The sequence below is a fragment of the Microplitis mediator genome, chromosome 10, assembly GCF_029852145.1.
Source record: "Microplitis mediator isolate UGA2020A chromosome 10, iyMicMedi2.1, whole genome shotgun sequence".
In the NCBI taxonomy this organism is placed as follows: Eukaryota; Metazoa; Arthropoda; class Insecta; order Hymenoptera; family Braconidae; genus Microplitis; species Microplitis mediator.
In genome coordinates, this window is record NC_079978.1 from 4,374,938 (window position 1) to 4,394,865 (window position 19,928).

The 19,928-nt window shown below is 30.8% G+C and overlaps 1 protein-coding gene across 2 annotated transcripts in view; it reads left to right on the forward strand.

Moving 5' to 3' along the window:
• The window catches only part of LOC130676453 (serine-rich adhesin for platelets-like), a 123,797-nt gene that overhangs the window by 14,650 nt on the left and 89,219 nt on the right, over positions 1 to 19,928 (forward strand). Inside the window, exon 1 of one of the 2 annotated variants that reach the window (XM_057482664.1) lies at positions 19,188 to 19,205. The exons of the other annotated variant lie outside the window; for it this stretch is intronic. The gene's annotated coding sequence lies outside the window, so the exon portion shown is untranslated. Of the gene's footprint in view, positions 1 to 19,187; positions 19,206 to 19,928 lie in introns of those variants that run through there. 2 annotated transcript variants of the gene reach the window in all.

Sequence of the window (19,928 nt, forward strand, 5' to 3'; positions counted from 1 at the left end):
CTATTCCATTGTACTCAATTCTACTCTTTTCGTCTGGTTCTGCTTCTGTTCCTGCTCCTGCTGCTGCTGCTGCTAGAACTCTCACTGTATATGTATCTACCCTTGCTGCTATGGTATGTTCTGCAGTACTATGGGTCTCTTATTCCATTCCGGTCTCCCTCGGTTGAGGAGGACGTCGACCCTTCTGTTCGCAGTAGCAGTAGTGTGTTGCCTTCACTACGACGATAAAATAATCGCGCAAACCAGCCCGATTACCCGGTTGATTTCATCAAATCTAATTTCACTCAATTTTCCCTTCCATTTTTATTTATATTATAAATTAAAAAGACAATAAATTTTTTATTTATCTATTTAATCAAGATTTTTATTCATTTACTCCTTGTAATACGGTTTATTTTTTTTTCTCATTAATTCAATGCGGGCTTGCAGGAAGTCGATGTGGGTTTTTGATAGTTGTAAAGTTTTTTTTTTGTCTCACTATAAATGTTTGTTTTTCTTCTTTTTTACCAGTCATTTTGTATTTGTTTGAGCTCTTGTTTTCCCGCGTACGATTTTATTTCTTTTTATTTTATGGTATTATAATTTATATCTTTTTTTTTTTTTTTTTTCAATGCCACTGTCTGTTGATGTATTACGACAGATAATCGGCTGAGAGTACTCGCACCAGCTCACCACCTTGTTCATTCATTTATTATTTTAAATGGAGCCGGGCCATGTGTATTTCACTTCGCTTCACGGCATTGACCAATGACGGCGATAATATTTTTTACAGACTTTAGGTGTGCACGTATGCACTCCCCTATTTCATTTTTTGAAATAAAATAGTAGATTTGATTAACAGTACATACGTGCACTGTAAAAAATCGAGAGTGAATTCGGAGTGATTTAGGATTTTATTTAAATCCAAATTCACTCGGAGTCTCGGAGTTTAAAAAAAAAATCACTTCGCATACGGAGTAAATTCGGAGTTTGTTTTTTCCGAATTCCCTCCGGATTTAATATGCATTCACTCTGAAAATTTTTCACAGTGTAGTCAAAGATTTGAAGGCTGAAGAAATATATATGTATTTTTTTTTTGAGTGCATCGCAGATATTGATCTTCACGAACAGAGAGACGTGTGAAATAATTAAGCTGAGGGACTTGATAATTATAATTTACGTTTACAATCTTTAGCTTTTAAATTTTAGTTTCCATAAATTATTTAAATAACTTGTGCATAATTCGTCATTTTTAAAAATACAAATTAACACAAACATAAAAATTATTATTAGTCAAATTCATGTTTATAAATAAACATATATTTGAAGCATTGATTACCGTATACACAAAAGTATTTTATTTTTTCTTAGACTATACGGTCCATTTATATATTATTTTTTTTTTCTCTACTATTTTCTTACGTAAAAGTCCCAGCAACTGTAGACATTACACTGTACTTTACTCAGTACCATGGCACAAAGTATGAGTGTATTGTTTTCAGAGAAAAACAACATTTCTCTTTACGCTATAAATTCGTGTCTATCCTTTATACCCTCTCGTTTTCTCCTCTCACTATATTTTTATTTTTCGCGCGATGTTTCTTTTTCTTTATCTATATATATATATATTTACTTGCAGCTCATGCATTTTATAACAATCACTCCTCTATACATTTATCCATCTATCCATATATAAATTTGTTTCCCAACAACTTATTCTTTTTCATTTACTCCTTAAAATAAATACCTCTTAAAAGTATTTTTTATAAAATCCACTAGTCGTTACTTTCGTTTCCAAATATCCTTTGACGCGCGCTAGTATCTATCTTTTCTCATTCTTATTCATTCGTTTTCTCTTTATCTAAATTCCAGTCGGAAAAACACGCGGGAAATCTGTTCGACTTTAAAATTTCCTTAGTAATACTTTTGGAATTTCTTTTCGTCTATTCTATTGTGTCAGTAAAATAAAAATAAAAAGTAAAACGGCTGCGACCTACACAAACACACACGCGTACATTTTTTTTACATACATATATATGTATATAAATAAATACTCGTAATGTTCCGTATGATTCATTCGATCAGAGAATTCTTCTCTTACATTATATCGTCTTGGCGAAAAAATGTATGTATGTATGTATAAAAGGACGAAATAACATAAGAAAAGAATAAGAAAAGAGGATTGATGATAATCGATGACGTCGGTAGACAGCCAATGTATACTAGCACAGAGTGTGGTAGTATAGCATCGTGAAGGTCTGGGTTCAAGCATGGAGAAGGTTGACGGGCACGAGGTCGTGCCGATGGCGATGGTAATATCGATTTACCAGCCGTCTCTTTTATTTCTCTCTCTTATATATTTACTTTTACTCTTTATCCTCGTCTATCCACTTATCCGACTACGACGTCGAATACCAAACTCCCTATCTTTCTCTCTTGTCTTCCGCGCCTACACCATCAACTCTGAGCTCCATCACCTCTTTCTCATCCTCATACTCCTCATTCTCTTCCTTTTCACGTGTATATCACTTCGCTCAACGTAACAGGGATAAACCCTTGAACTGCTCCATCGTTACATGCTACCTTAACTCACTCACTCACTCACTCATTCTCATTCTCTTGCCTTGTAATGCTTATGCGCTGCTTCAGTCTGCCAACTCAATTCCCGGCTTTTAAAATTTCATTTCCCAAAACTTTTATAAATTAATTTTTATATTTTTCGTCTAACTGCTTTTTTAAAATAATTTATTTAAATTAAATTTGTAACCTCCCCTTTATAAAGGCCCCGATGCCAAATTCTACTCCAACTATTATTACAATAGATTCACCTGAAGATCGGAACGATTTTCGCGCAACAAAAATGTAAAATTTATATAATTTGACTGTTTAAGGGATAGTTGGGGGTGGCCTGAAATTTTCGGCTGACATACTAGCGCATGTACGAAACATTTCAAAACTCTAGATCCAGTAGATTTCTTACTTTTCATTTTGTTTTTTGATCTTCGTTTCACAAAAAATGTTCCGAACTTCAGGTACATGACTTAAGGGGTAATTGGGGGTGTCTGTAATTTTCGGCTGACATACTAGCATCTGTGCGAAAAATTTTAAAAATCTAGTTCCAATAGATATTTTACTTTTATATTTTCGTTCCGCGAAAAACGTTCCGATCTTCAGATACATTACAATAGCCCGATAATTAAATAATATATATGTATATATATATATTTTTTTATGATGATAATTTAAATGAGAATTTAATTAAATTTAAGATTTATATGAAACCCATACGTAGAGCGGGATTGCTTAATATAAGTGTTGATTTATTAATCAATCTGATGGCAATTTGTTATCCTTTTTAATCGTACGTAATAACGCGTTAAATGAGTCGGCAAATACAAACCCGAAAGGTTTTAACATCATCAGAGTGACCGATTATTCTCGCTTTACACGTCGACGTTATAAATAGGTTTCGTTGGCTTCTCCTAGTACGTACGAATCACCCGACCGCTACATACTCCCATCGTACCTCTATATACTGTTCTATTCTACTCGTGTTGTATGTAATATGGATGTACACAAGTATATATACACTCACCCGGTTAACTCGTGCACCCGTTCGCCAGCTCACTACTTCTCGTATCGTGGACTTTGTAAAATGAGCGGGCGGTTAAGTGGGAAGAACAGTTGTTGTGTATAAGTCTGTGCCACAGCGAAATGACTCGTGAGGATGCAGTATGAGTACGAGTAAGAAAGACGAATAAGAGAGATAAGAAATGAGAATAAAAAATGATAAATAAAGGAAACCAAAGCAGAGGAAATTAAATAACATGAAAAATAAAATATAACGTAATTTTCTTTTTTTTTTTAAATTTTCTATTTTATATTTGACGTGCCCTCATTTCTCACGTTAGTCGACGAACTTCTTGCGATTCTCCTATTCTAAGATGCTCTTTTCTCAAACTCTACCAACTATTATTGTATATATACATATATAGAACACGTATATATAAATCTAGACTGTAGACAACACTGGTGTAGTAGAGTACAGTGGCAACAATACTTAACTGGCACCCGAACGTCTGGTGTGTAATGTCCAATACCGGACAGTTGAGATATTTGTAACAGACTTTACTCAGACTCTTGATCAGTGTGTGGGTTGATAAACGTTGCTATATATTTTCTCGACACACTCGCACATATATATATACATATATTTTATCGTATATGATTTTTCACCGTTTTTTCCTTTGATCTTTTCGTAAAATAAGTTTAAATAAAATAAATATTTTTTCATCAATCACTCCCAGATATTTATTTACAATTTATAATTCAGATTATTCATGGAGGAAATACAGCGTAAATTTAATAGAGTGGAGGTGAACAAACCAACTCGTGGGTTAAATGCATTTATTTATATTTTATTAAACGATTTTTTTTCTTATTTTTTTTGCGCGTCTGGCAAGTTTAGTCGGACGATTGTTTGCTGTACACGCGAACGCGCGAGACAGAAAAGAGAGAGATTTATTCTATTTATAGCGGAGCTGCTATTTTTCGAGACCAATATGAGAATTCGTCAGTTTAAAAATTTTTGACCACGGCCTCGTTTTTTTACAACGTATTTTTGTTGTGTTTTTGTTATTTACACTAATTTTCATTACTCATATTTTACTATGAATACGTTGTTTCAACGAGGCGTTAAAAACTTTAAACAGTACACGGCATTTCTACTTGCGTGATGTTGAAATACAAACGCGACAATCTTCCGTTGCGCAAGTTTATGCTCGAGGACAAACTATATATATATATATACATATTTTATTTCATTCTCTCTTTTTCTCTTATTCGTTTTCCTCCGATTCACAATATTACTCCATAACACCCGAGACTTGACGAAAATTTTAATTAACTATTTATTTAACAAATTAAAATAATTATATATAAGGTACGCGTTAATTTAATTTACTATTTACATATATATGAAAGGTGAGCCAATGGCTTAAAACTCCAGTTCATACTTTTTAAATTTATTTTAAAGCGAATTTTAATCCCAAGATTTATTAAAAATTTTTTTTCAATACTTTGCTCTCAAATATTATTGCAATAAATATATGTCGATATATTTATTCACATGCCAACTGACATATTTATTTTTATTTAAAATACACATGGAAAAAAAAATATTTTTTTTGGAGGCTACTCCATATTAGGTAAAAATAAAAAAAGAAATTTTTATCCATAGCATTTGAAAATTATCTCGAATGTCAAAAATTTAAAGTCAATTATAAAAGGTCGCGCATAATTAAGATAAAAAAGTCCCCCCTTTTTTTCCGGCCGACATTTTTTAAATACATATGTCTATATTTATAAATTAATGAATAGATAATGAAATAAATATTTTTTTACACGAGATAATGTAGATTCTCTTTTGTCATTTAGCGACACGGTATAAAGTGGATTGAATAAGTTTTCCAGGTGGTATAAACTGGGGGTAGATTATAGAGCATGAGAGAGTTGAGTCAAGAGTAAACAATGTCTATCGTGGTAGTGGTTAGTAGTATGAAGTTTGTAGTTGTTGAGGGATCCGTTCGTATACCGTAAAAGGATGAAAGGAGCAGCAGACAGGGGATAGAGTTGAGGGAAAATAAAAGCGAGTGAGGATGAGGAAAAGTATTAAGAGAGAAAAAAATAAAAAGTATAAGAAATAAGGTCTTTGTGTGCCAGCTCTGTTGCTGCTCGACGCGCCAGTAAACACCGACTGATTTTTTTCATTTAACGATAGACAGACCCTCAGAATTGTGATCCGACGATTGGAAAAATACTTTTTTAAAAGGGATCTTTGGGTTTATATTTACGGGAGGGAAACAATTAAAATGTTTGCTTCGCTATTTTATTATTATTATTACTTTTCTTTTATGTGAGTCAAGTAATTGTGATAAAATTTATAGTCGATACGTATGACAGTAATATTGATTGTCAATTGAAAATTTAAAATATCCATTTTTATCGGTCAGGTCACGTCTTCATGGTCAACGTTGTGCGAAGTAGGTCAACTCGTAATCGATTCTCGACACAGCACACGAGAAGCGATTAATGCGTTTCATTTCGTTGGCAACGTTAATATATACAATCGTATATATATTTATATGTGTATAATATACATATATTAAAAAACGAGTTTGCGATACTAAAATAAATTTATATATTAAATATTTGATTTAACTTAAAATGCATTTTTAATTTACTAAGTATAAGTATGATTAATATTTTTTTCACCGGGGATAATTTAATCGTGATTACTGTCAAAAGAAACCCGATAACGACGACTGATTAAACATTATGTTAATGTGTGTGCAGGATCGTGGTCAGATAAGATATCTGACGAAAGTGAGTACTTGTGTACTATACTGCTGGTGATGATTAAAATGCGTTTGATTTAATGAAATAAAATACGTACATATGTATGTGGATAAAAAATATATTTAAAAGGCGAAAGAGGTCAATGATAATGGCTTGGATATCTAGTGTGTTATTATGTCGTTAAAATAAATGCTAAAGTGGGATCACGAGTAATAAAAATAATTACAATTATATTTTTCAATATTTTCTTGTGCAATTAATTTATCATTTCACACTTCCGTTTATTTTTTAACTACGTACTCGGAAAAAAGAGCAGTTGAAAAATTACAGTTTCGTATAGTAGTAAAGCGCTCCGAGTCCGAAGCTGTAAAAATTACATTTTTTATCAGTAAATTTTACAGAAATAACAAATATTACAGTTTAAAACTCGATATTGTCAATTTAAACTGTAAAATTTGCCGCTCAAAATTGAATTAATTTAATTACTATAACAAATTTCTAAAATTACAGTTTAAGCTTTAAAGTTTAAAGATTTTTGTCCCGAAAGCCTTTTTTACATGTACCTTAAGATCGGAACGTTTTTCGGGAAACGAAAAGTAAAAAATCTACTGGATCTAAATTTTTGAAATGTCTCGCATACGCGCTAATATGTCAGCCGGAAATTGCAGGCCACTAATAACTACCCTTTCAGCAGTCAAATTACATAAATTTTTCATTTTCGTTGCGTGAAAAACGTTCCGTTCTTCGGGTACATTTTTTTACTGTAGAAACTGTAATTTTTCAACTGCTCTTTTTTCCGTGTAAATTTAATTTTCTAAATAATAATAATAGTCTTTTAACTCTAATTAGTAATTATCATATATAATCGGCTATAATTTTTTTTTATCGCCTGTTAATAAGCAACAAAATCTTCTGACATAACGTAAAAAATAACCGTGAAAAATCCAATCGCGAAGTATCGGGGAGAGCTTTAGATTGCTCGAGAGTAACATGATCGCGCATAAATTGGCAAGAGTCAGCTTGGGTCCAGACCCGCAACGTTGTAAACATCACGGTCCTGTGCATCGATATACACATTTAACTATCTCTTATCCTTTCTTAAAGTATATCTCTTTCTACTATACCCATACTATCCTCTTTTTATTTTACTACTTCTTCTTCTCGACTCGTTTACCCTCGATCGTCCTCTTGCCCGTCACGCAGCAGCGTTCCGACCAAAGCACACGAAGAGTACCATCAACCTTTCGTTCTCTCTCCTTTTTCGCTTTTCTTCTCTCCCTCGCACATTCTCCGTTTCTCAAACTCTTCCCCTCATATATATATATATATATACATATATATTTCTACCAACTCGTATGCCGACGCCGCGCCACTTTAGGGTCAACGCATTGCCAAGGTGGCGGCCATGTGGCACGTCGGCGCACATTAAGCTCTAACTCTCGCGCATGTGCGTCAAGCAGGACAGTGTTATCACTAATCCCGAACGTTAGAATGAGAAGAGACATAATAGCAATAATAAAAAGAGACGCAAGTCAAAGACAAAGTAAGAGTTGAAAAAAAAAAAATAAATAAATAAAGACAAAACTAAAGTCTACTCTTTACTTGTACTTTTATGAGCTGTATTATCCCCACACTTACACACAGCACACATTGTCTCCTTTTATTTTCACCCGTGAAAAGTTTAAAACCACAAAAGTAAAGAAGCTTGACCTACCGGACATGAATTTAACTTGTTATTTTACCCGACATATATGACAATACAATTTAATAAAAGATGATTCTTAAGTTTTTTGAATTATTTTATTTTTATAATTCTATCAAACCGTTCACGTCTCACCTGACAATTAAATTAACGCTTTATTAATAAAGTCTTTATTATCATCCACTTAATGCGTGTTACTTTGCACACATAGAATTTTGAAAAAAATTTTATTCAACAGTAAATTGATAAGCATTTTAAGTGGGCGTACTCGTCGTAGGCGTCAGCTTGAAAAGCCAATAAGCGCATGTCCTTCACCTTGGAAATCACGACCATTATTTTTCTCTAACGGATAACCCGCACAACCAACCGATCCAATGACCTTTTCATCTTTTTCTCTTTTATTATATATAGAAATAATAATAATAGTAATAATAAAGATATATAAAGGTCTTGAGATCCCTTCCGCAGGTACATTTTATCCCCGTGAATGAGCATCTTTGATCGAAGCGCACTCCCTCTTGACTCGCCATCGTCATCTACTCAAGGGTTCTCTCATCGTTTTTATAACACGCAATTCTCGATTGTAAAAAAATTTACGGAGTTAACGCGGATTCAATCCGGAGCGGATGACTGTTTATTTATTTCATCCCCTCAGTGAAATTTATACGAATTTACTCCAAATCGAAGTGAAATAAAATCGAGATCACTCCGAAATCACTCGTTGACAAGACAAACTCCCTATTTACTCCGTATACGGAGTGATATTTTGTAAAAAGTCCGAGTGACAGAGTGAAATTGAATTTAAATCCGTAATTACTCCGAATTAACCCCCGATTTTTTAGTGTCATCCTCATATATATTTAAAATAATTTTTCTATTAATCACTCAATTGACAATCAATTACTTACTACCCATTATTATTTATATTTACAATCACACACTCACATCGCGATATATATATGCATGTATTAGAGGTTTTATTTATTTAAACATATGTTTTGATTTCGAAATAAATGTGTTAATATTTCTTAGAAGGTCGTCGACACTACTTGGAGTTTCAGTTTAAGTTGTGTAGTGACTAGTGTGTGTTTTGTGTTTGTCTGTCAGAGTGAGAGCAATACCCCGAAATAATCTTGTCAGCACATTCTTTTATCTATTTACAAAAAAAAAAAAAATCGCTAAAAAAGTAACCGATAAATTTTATGTACACATATATATATTTTTATATGTCTGTATATATGTTTTTCCGTCCCTTTTATTTTTTTTATTTATTGAGGGAAAATATTCGAGATATAATATATAATGTAATACGAAGAAAAATATAAAACAGGATAATGTATTTTTATCGGTATGCATTAGATCGGGATTGGCAAGTATAAGACGGATGATAGTAAATCCGCATTGAATTTGATTTGGGATTCCCCGACCTTCGATTGATCGTCATCAACATGGCTGTAGTTTCAACCAATCGGCACGCGCGTGTTTAGAATAATTATCTGGTAAATTGTTCACTCTCTGGCGACGGTTTGCATGACAAACATACTTGTCTCTTCCCAAACTAATCCATACTATCTTCTGATTTATTGCTATTTAATTTTAATAATATTTGATACGTAAGATATAGGGGTCGGGAGTCTGGGATCTTTAATAAGAAATCAGAAACTTTTGTAATTTCCCGCGTCAAAAAAATAACAATTTTGGTGTAATTTTTAAAATTGAAAATAAAGCGAATTAAGTTTGAGTTCTTTTTTGATAAGTTGTCTTATTATGTACCAGAAGATCAGAACGTTTTTCGCGCAACGAGAATGAAAAATTTATATAATTTGACTGCTTAAGGGGTAGTTGGGGTGATCTGCAATTTTTGGCTGAAATACTAGCGCATGTACGAAACATTTTAAAACTCTAGATCCAGTAGATTTCTCACTTTTCATTTTGTTTTTTGATTTTCGTTTTACGAAAAACGTTCGAACTTCAGGTACATGTCTTATTTAGTAACGATTTATGCCAATCAAATAAAACTAAAGTCATATTGTCTTAAATTTGACTAAAATTTTTGAGTCAGACTTGAATTTGAGTTAATTGGCGTAAATTTTCGAGTTAAAAAAGTCATATATTGAAGTTGAAAAAAGTAAATGTAGCCAAAACCAAGTTAACTAAATTAAATGCAAGTCAAAAAAGTCAAAATCGAGTTATTTTTTTGACCCGGGTTATTTTAAAATTTTTCTTTTCATTTATACTCAAATTTACGCGAGTCCGTATATTTATTATGTTTTGTTAAAAGTAAAAATAAATTTATTTTTGGTTTTTCTGAAGATCTCATCTTTCCCGGAAATTAAAAAAAAAATTTTCTGGCAATTGGAAATTCGTCTTATCTTTGAATTCAAGTGAAAAGTAAAAGATTTAGCGTAATCAAGATAAAAAATAAATTTTTCGCAGCTTCCCCATTTTACTCAGCTAAAGTCTACATTATATATGCATGTAAACGTTAAAATAATTTCGAGTGTACAAAAGCAATAAAATTGTCACAAAATTGAGTAAAATAGAACGAGTTGAGTGTGATAGTTTCTACTTGGGAATAGAATAGTCATTTGCATTACCATCAGAGAGAGAGTTTGTAATTTGTGTCTGTCTAGCGTAGCGACAACGTACCACCAACTGTACTCCGTTACATGCATATATATATTTGTTATTTTCCTGATGTATAATTAAATTTAAAAGTTTTTGTAACTTTACACATTTGAAATTGAAATTATAAAATAGTATTAAAAAATAATTAACAACTATTAAGTGTGTGGTAAAAAGTATCGCGTAGTTTAAATTGAAATATGGATTAAATTGTTGTTTTAAAAAAGAAGGAGCGTTACGTCACTAGAGACATTAATTTAACATTAAAATAACGTATACCTGTGGGACTTTGATAATCGTTAACGTGCCGTAAATTGCAACACAGTTTCTTATTCTTCGCTTGACGTATCGACGCTTCCAAGTTTACGATCGATCAACTAGACTATGTATTCGATGTACAATGTGTTCTACTCAACGTTTAACACACACATATATATATATATATATATATGAAGTAGAAGCAGCAGACGCAAGCAAGCAAGAAGTGCTATTGCCTCTGGGGTCCACCGCAAAATCACCAGGGAATCCAATCTTCTTCATCACTCAGATAAAATTCCCTTCGTGAGAGTTAAACAAAAACATCTGTGCAATCATTAAGTTCACGTTTTACACATTTTAACTTTTTTTTTATTACTCTGGTTGGATTTTTAATGTTTAATTTATTATTATTGCTTAATTATCTGTTGAAAGATTAAATAATAATAGTAGAAATTTTCTACCCACTTGGTAATGAATTATTGCCAGGAAATTGAATTTCAGAAAATTAGTATTTTAAGATAATTTTTTTAGCTTTATTTTAGAGTAATTTTTTTTTTATTTTTTTAATTAAAACTTTCTCGAACTCTCTAATGTCAAATAAAATTGTTTTGTCATACTTCAGTAAGAAAAAACAAAAAAAAACATAATATGAATGCGTGTAATTTGTTTAACCGTCAAGTTTGAATTTATCGCGACACAACATATTTTTCTATTAAACTTTTTTTTTTTTTTTTTTTCAAGAAAAACAGTTATAAAGTATTTTTTAAAAATACATTAACTAATTAAATGTTTTTTTTGTGTACATGGTCGAAATATCTTTGAGTATCAGTCACTATCCGATTAGATATACTTTTGATGAAAATACATCAATCTCTTTATTATTATTTCTTTTTTTAAATCATTTTTCATATTGCCTTTAATCCACCTTCAAGCTTACAAAAAAAACTCTCATCTCAAACTTTAATACCGTACCTTTTCTTACATTTTTTTTTTTTTTTTTTTTTCATAAATTTAAAAAAAATCCTCACTAAAATGAAACGATCATTCACGTAGAAATCTATACAGATATAAAAATATATATATATTTTCAATCGATCCCGAGAAAGAGAGAAGGTTTTTTATGTTGAGTCGTGACCCCAATCTACCCACGGGTCGTTGCATGATCCAAGTCCGCGACCCGTTTCTTTTTAAGAATAAAGTATATATATATATTTATATATATGTATTACGATGCGGCGCCTAAAGCTATTCTAACAACTTAAATAGTATATATACAAATATATACAGTTATAATACTTAGACAGTAACTCATAAGATAATACTGACAAGCCTCGCACTGCTTAGGTATCCCTTTTTTTTATTTTATCGTCGCCGTAGGAAAAAGCTCAAGTCATCAGATCGATTTAACATACACTAATACTGATTGTGAGTAGAGCCCAAGTCGTGCTTTACGTTATGCACATTATTACACACATACATTTACTATATAATATATAGTATATACTATATCATACACAGACACACACCATTGATGTATTCTATCAAACTGTTCCCCACTGCATACAGACTTCAGTCATCTAGTCATAGTAACAATCAAAGCAAGTCACCGTAAAGTCATGATCCTCTATACAGTATTATCCTAAATCAATAAATCAAACGATGACTCTGTTATTGGATCACGACTCGAGCAAGCTACTCCGATTTACGAAATAAAACGTGCTATTTTATATATTTAATACACCTGCTATATTTATATACTCGGTCTATTATCATAAACAAAAACATTTCAATCTATTTTAAAATATTACAACATTATATTTATTTATATTAACCATTATATCGCTTTAAAATTATTCTCACGAGTTTAAAAACTTTGTTCCGAGTACTGTACATGTTGCAACCGTGAGAAATATTTCGTTTGTTAAATAACCAATTGCTATTTCAATTTATTGTACTCAAGGTAAAGTTTGTTTTTTTAATTATTTTTTTTTTCAATAATTTCATGGATTACACGGGTGTAGTATACAGAAAAAAAGGATTTTTTGACGCAACTAAATTTTTTCTCTCTCCCGAAGAATATTTTTACTTTCAATTTAAAATGCAAAAAATTTCTGGGGTAAAATAAAAATTTTTCGCGCCAAAAAATCTTTTTTTTTCTGTGTAGATAAAACGGATGTAGGGTAAGAGCACCAGTACCCAGCCCTTAAGCAGTAGCCAGCCGGGCATATACTTTAACATTGGCTAAAAATATATATAGATGTAATTTAACATGAAGTGGCTGGCTACTGGTTCTCTTACCCTAGTATACAAAAAAAGATTTTTTGGCGCAAGACATTTTCCTCTCCCTCCCCAATACTATTTTCATTTTCAATTCATAATGCAAAAAATTTCTGGGGTAAAGTAAAAATTTTTCGCGCCAAAAATTTTTTTTTTCTGTGTAGATGAAACGGGTGTAGTAGATATTGATAATGATAACGATGATGATGATGATGATGATGGTAATTGGGATGATGAGGTAGGGTAAAAACAAGTGATTTGCCAAACATGCGTCGGACAATAATTAAAGGCCTTGTACATAGGGGAAGTAGTCTTAGTCAGTTGCAAGTCACCGAGGACATTGCTAAAATACATAGATATCCCGGGGCGGTTGAGATTACGTGGGCGCATATGCGTTTAACGTGTGTGAAACGCTTGCGCGCCAATATAGCATTGAGTATGCTCTCTAACTCGGTACAGAATACGACGGACGGGGGATAGAGCGTTACGATGAGAGAGAAGTGTGGAATATACGCGCACACGTGCACCGCAAGCATGCAATAGTGTCTGGCATGCCGACGATATACTGAGGATCGATAATACTTGCCAACGTATATACGCAGTTTTATCTCTCCTCTCTTTCTCTCTTCGGTTTCACTCTGTATTTTTTATTTTTTTAACGAACCGGTTAACGCAAATTCACTTCTTCTCTTTTCACTTTGGCATTCAAACGTCACTCTTATGAACTTTTCCCCAGGTTTATGTAAATACATTTTTTTATCAACGAGTTTATTATCTCGCAATAATTATTTTTATTTAATAATTTACTGATAAAGATAAATTTTAAACCGTTAAAATTTTTTAATGCGACAATTGATTTGTCGGTCGAGTTTGATAAAAATAAATAGCGGATGACTGTGGAAGTCTATAAATAAAAAGTAATAAAATTAATTGATTGATATAAAAATAAAAGTAGACACATACAAAGTTTATTAATTATCCACGAGTAGACTTTAGACCTTTTATTATTTTTACGTCTCGTTGCTCTACTAACGTCCATATTTATTTATTTTTTTAATTCCTTCCACAACCTCGAGACTTTAAAAGTATACGTAAACTAAAGTCCGAAACTTTTATGATTAATGTTTAGTTGTGGATCGGCGGAAGTGCTGACGTGCGCCATCTTGCGCGTGGGAAATCGCTGTGTTAAAAGTTTCGCCCGCACCTTCATCGCCGGTTGTCTTTTGCTTGGGTAGAAAGTGTTAAGTCAGCTCGACAAGTTGATTTAAACAATTTATACATCGACATATATATATATATATATATATTTCTAATCAGCTTTTACAAATTCAATAAGTCTGTCATATATTAATAGTACATTACGCAGCTGATTTTATTTTTTATTCATAATAAAGCATACACAGAAAAAAATAATTTCTTGGCGCAAGAAATTTTTTGTATTATAAATTGAAAAAAAAAAAATTTTCTTGAGACAAGAAAAAATTTCTCGGTTTAAAAAATTTTTTCTTGCTCTAAAAAAATTTATTCTCGTTTCAAGAAATTTTGAGTTTTCAATTTATAATTCAAAAAATTTCTTGAGACAAGTAAAAATTTTTTTGGGACCAATAAAAATTTCTTGTACTAAGAAATCCTTTTTTCTGTGTATATATGAGTAGTAAATGATTTTGTTTGCTAAATAAATATATTTGAATATTTATTGAGAATCGTAAATATATGTATTTTGAATAGATATGTTTAATAAAATATAAGTTGGCTGAAAGGTGTAATATGCTTTTGGTAGAGATGAAAACCAATAGCCGAGACATTGGATACTCATTGGTCGAGTTTTGCACCTCCGATCCCTGGATCCGATCGAGCGTATGCAGCGTGAAAGTGATACGCCTTGGGTGGCGGCCATTCCCGTCCTAACATATGTATATATATATATTTATATATCTTCGATAGTTGAGTATGGAACTTACGGAACGTTGTGTCGTATATACTCTCTCTAACGTAAAATATATATGTCGAGTACAAGTTGAAAACCGTCAGTTCAAAGTGAAACTTTAACTAAAAATATATGCATGTACATACATATATATTTGTTTATTAAACATTTTGTATCATTATTTCTGACAATACTCTGTACAAAACTTTCTCTCATTTTTATCATTCATATTTATAGTTTTATATTTTTTTACCACGTCATCTCGTATAAAAATAAATAAAAGTCGAATGACAAAACGTCTATATAATAGAAGTGATTTCGATATAAATCAATACATAGACATTGAAAAAATATTGCTGGCTTAAAAATAAAATGTATTAATTTTTTCTTGTTATAAATTTTTATTTATAGCAAAATAATTTAAACTTTTTTATTATTTTGTTATTCATAATTATATCGATGCGAGCATCCATTATCAGACGGCTATAAATTTAATGAACTGATGTCGGGTCAAGGTTCTTTTGAGTATTGAAGCAAACTTGGATATAAATTTTTTTTTAAATTTTATTTCTATCGTCGCTTTCTTTCTGTGTCGAGTTGCTCGACAAACTCTACAAAATAACAAGGTGAAAATAGTAAGAGACACGTCAAAGCCAGACGTTATCGTACGTTTGAAAGAAGTAAGAAAAAGGTTACAGACCTACGTTCAACTTTTCGACAGAAAAAGTCATAACAATAATAATAATAATAATAGAAATAGTAGTTGTAAAAAATTTAATTCTACTCAAAAATTTATAATTTATAATTAAAATTTACTTTAAATAATCTTTTTATCTCAATAAAACTATTCTTTTGTTCGTTACTAAAGTACTAAAAATAAATGCATTAAAAATTATAAATTATTAAGGGAGAAAAAATATTAACGTTAGGCTAAAGTTGCATTAACAAAGTAGTCGTTCACTAGTACAATTGTCGTTGTAAAGTATATAAACTATGGTAATTATATAGAAGTGGGGCTCCATGTTTTTTGGCCATAATTAATCGAAAAATAGAGTTTTTCTAATTCAGTTATTCGAATATTTTTTTTTTCAAATTATTCTATTTTCTATGCGCAACAAGAAAAAAAATAGAAATTATAAAAAAAAACGTTTTAATGCTCAAATATTTGATTGAAAATCGAAAATTTAATTTTTTGACTTTTCAATCGCCAAAATCTTTATGAAATCGAATTTTTTAGGTATTGATTTAATTTTTACCATAAATCCGCCGAAGAGTAGAACAAAATAAAAAAAAATTCTCGGATATCTTCATTTTTCGATTTTTTATAGCCAAAAAACAGGGGAGCTCCACTTCTATATAATAACCTAAACTATTACTACTTTTACTACTATGCTACTGTAGTTACATACATGCATATATGCATACATATATATCTATATATGAGTACACAATAGTATTGTACATATATAGTTATATTACATGGTTACTTGTAAACTGAAGGAATAAAAACGTGCGAGAAACGGAAGTTAGTTGGTTGGACTGACTCTTGGTAACGAACGGCTGTGTGCTGTAATCGCGAGTCTATAATTAGCAAGTCGGTGCACGGGATGTCTCACGGCACTTGGCAAGACCAAAAGGAAAAGAGAGAGAAAGAGATAAGACGTACAGTACTAATGTATAGTGTAGACTCCAAAGCATGACAAGGGCTTCTGGAGGACGCGAACTAACAAATATATGTACAAGTATAGGAATAATATATATATATATATGTATGTAGTAGCCAGAACGTGATACAGATAAAGACAGAGATAAATAGTTGTTACACACTTAACTTGATATTATACGTCTATCTCATTTTCTTGGTTTATTCTTTGAACTTCCTGACTGCGTGCTCTCGTTTCCTACTTGTTCTATTCACAATATAATACTAAACTTATACTACATAAACCTATACTCACTCTAAAGCTACATCACGCTCTCAACATTATGAACTGCATCTCCTCGTAACGCATCCATTTGCGGGCTCCCATTTGCTTCATTCTCTTTTTCGCACACCTCGTCGCATATCTATCCAATTACCGGATGCAAATATTTCCCAGTCGTCGTACTTGTACGATACTTTTCCACTGATACTTTTCTCGAGAGAACATCTTTTTTTTTTTATCAATTTATTTATTCTTCTTTTTTTTATCTCTTTACCCATGGGATGTATCGTGTTCTGCTATTATCCGTTGACAACGAGCTTGTTGTTGCAGACTGTTATTTTCATTTGATATTACCAGTAACAACAATTTGTAACGTTGCATCATTTTTAAATGTTCGATAAAAAATTTATTTGTTTGTTGTGATAAATAATTATCCAGAAAAAATATTATTTCGAGTAATTAAATTTAAATTTGTTAACAAAAAATAATATTTTTATTATCTCTGGATTATTTAATGACTTGTCGTTATCATTGATAAAATTGATAAAAATTTTAAATATCTTTCAGTCAATGACCTTTTTGTAGTAATTATAATTTGGTTTTTAAATATATAATTACGCTTTAGATAGAAAATTTAAATAATAAACGGGAATGTGGGACACGACGAAATACCTAACCAGGTATTTAATTTGTATTTTTAAAAATCTGGTTCACATTCGTTACAGTATTTTTATCCGATAAAAAAAAAAATAAATCTGGGATACTCTCGAAAAATTTTGTTTTATATCTTTTTTTTTGATGATTTAAATTACTCTGCGCAATTACATCTCACTTATATTGACTGAATTTACACGAGATATTATTCTCGTGAAATGTTATGGTGTCATAGTAAAGCCGGACCATGTTGTTCATCTGACGGAAATTGAAATAAACATATGAAAAAATTACTATAGTAAAATTTTCAACGGTTGTATCACAAATTACTGTAAATATTGTAAATTTTACTATGGTCATATTAATTTTTCCATGTGTTTATTTCAATTTCCCTCAGATGATCAGCATGGTCCGGCTTTACTATGACACCACAGCATTTCAAACAAGAATAATTTCTCCGTGTATAATGATTTTTAAATATTTGTAATAAAAAATAAATTTTCTTGTACAAAACTGCACTAGAAAAGAAATATTTGTCCCAAATGAATCAATTTATTTGCTCTTTTAATACGAATCAGTGAAAATTACTTCAATCAGTGAATATTTACTGCATAAAAAGTCCCAAGTATATCACTGATTGAAGTAATATTCACTGATTTGTGGTATTTTTCACTGATTCATTTTAAGAGAGTGTGGCTTTTTAAAAATATATCTTAATGACAAATAAATATATTTGGTACAACTAAATATGACAGTAATTGATATATTTGTGGTAAAGATATTAAATTTGTGATGAATATCGAAAATTTGGCGATAATTAACATATATTTGAAACACATTCTCTTAAAATGTATCAGTGAAAAATACTCCAATCTGTGAATATTTACTGCACAATTAGTCCCAAGTATATCACTAATTGAATCAGTGATTCGCAGTGAATATTCACTGATTTGCAAGTCTTTTCACTGATTCATTCTAAGAGAACATGGCCCAACTAAAGTATATTTGCAGCAATTGGATCATTTCTTTACCACAAATAAATCACTTATTTCACACAATTAAATTGCTCAAATATATTATTTCTTTCTCAATTAAATATTTATTTGGCCATATCCAAATATACGTTATCTTTGGCTCAAATAAATCTTTTTTTCAGTGTGTATATTAAAAAGTCAATTGTTTTTTATGTTGAATTTTTAAGTACTCATTTTACCTCGGAAATAGTTTTCTACAAAATTTTAAATAAAAAATCCAAGGTTTTGAAAAAAACAATTTTTTTTTACTAAGATTTCAATGTATCCCATATTAGTTTTTTTTTACTAATACTGTATGCACATTGTACTACTCTCGTTATAAAAATGTAACTCACTGGTTATTTTATTAACCATAAAATTAATGAAGTACGCAATAAAAAAATTTATATTCATACATTTTATGATTTTTTGTTTCAGGTAAGTCGATATTTAAATTCCATCTGCGGACACTTGTCTCAGTGAATAAAGTGAGAATACATTTTTATTATCATCGTTATTTAATAAACACAATATTTTATTCGTATGATAAAACTCGGAAGAGTTAATGGAATTTGCACTGACCTCTACAGAAATAAAGTTTAATGCATATAAAATAATCCTTCTATTGCGATAGATAAAAAAATTTTTTTTTATTTATCCACTACTGCGAATAATACGTCGTTATTTTTTAATTGGCTTACTTAAGGAAAAATAATTATAATAATATATCTATATATATGATAAAGACAAAGAATAGACGGAAATGATTGTATATTAAATAAAATCGATGTATTAAATCGACGATGTTAAATAAAAAACATTAAAGTGAGGTTGTACACTGAGAAAAAGAATAACTTTAGGAAAGACAATATTTTCTTGAGTAATAAATCGATATAAATTATTGCATTATTAATTACATATCTAACGCGAAGAATTAATTTTTTTGATAGAAGAAAATCGAAGTGTATTTTCAATATTGCAAAACAAGATATCTTGAGATAAACTAGGATTTATTCGATTAAGAAAATGATTTTGAATGAAACCTTCAAATTTTTTCACCAAAAATATTTTAGATTAAAAATTTTTAATAGAATAATTCCCTGTGGTAAGAACATACACACGCAATGAATTTTTGAGTAAAAATTGCCCATAAAGTTTGATTCTGTAAGGACGCATCTACTCTCTAAACATGAATTATGAAGATAAGCGAA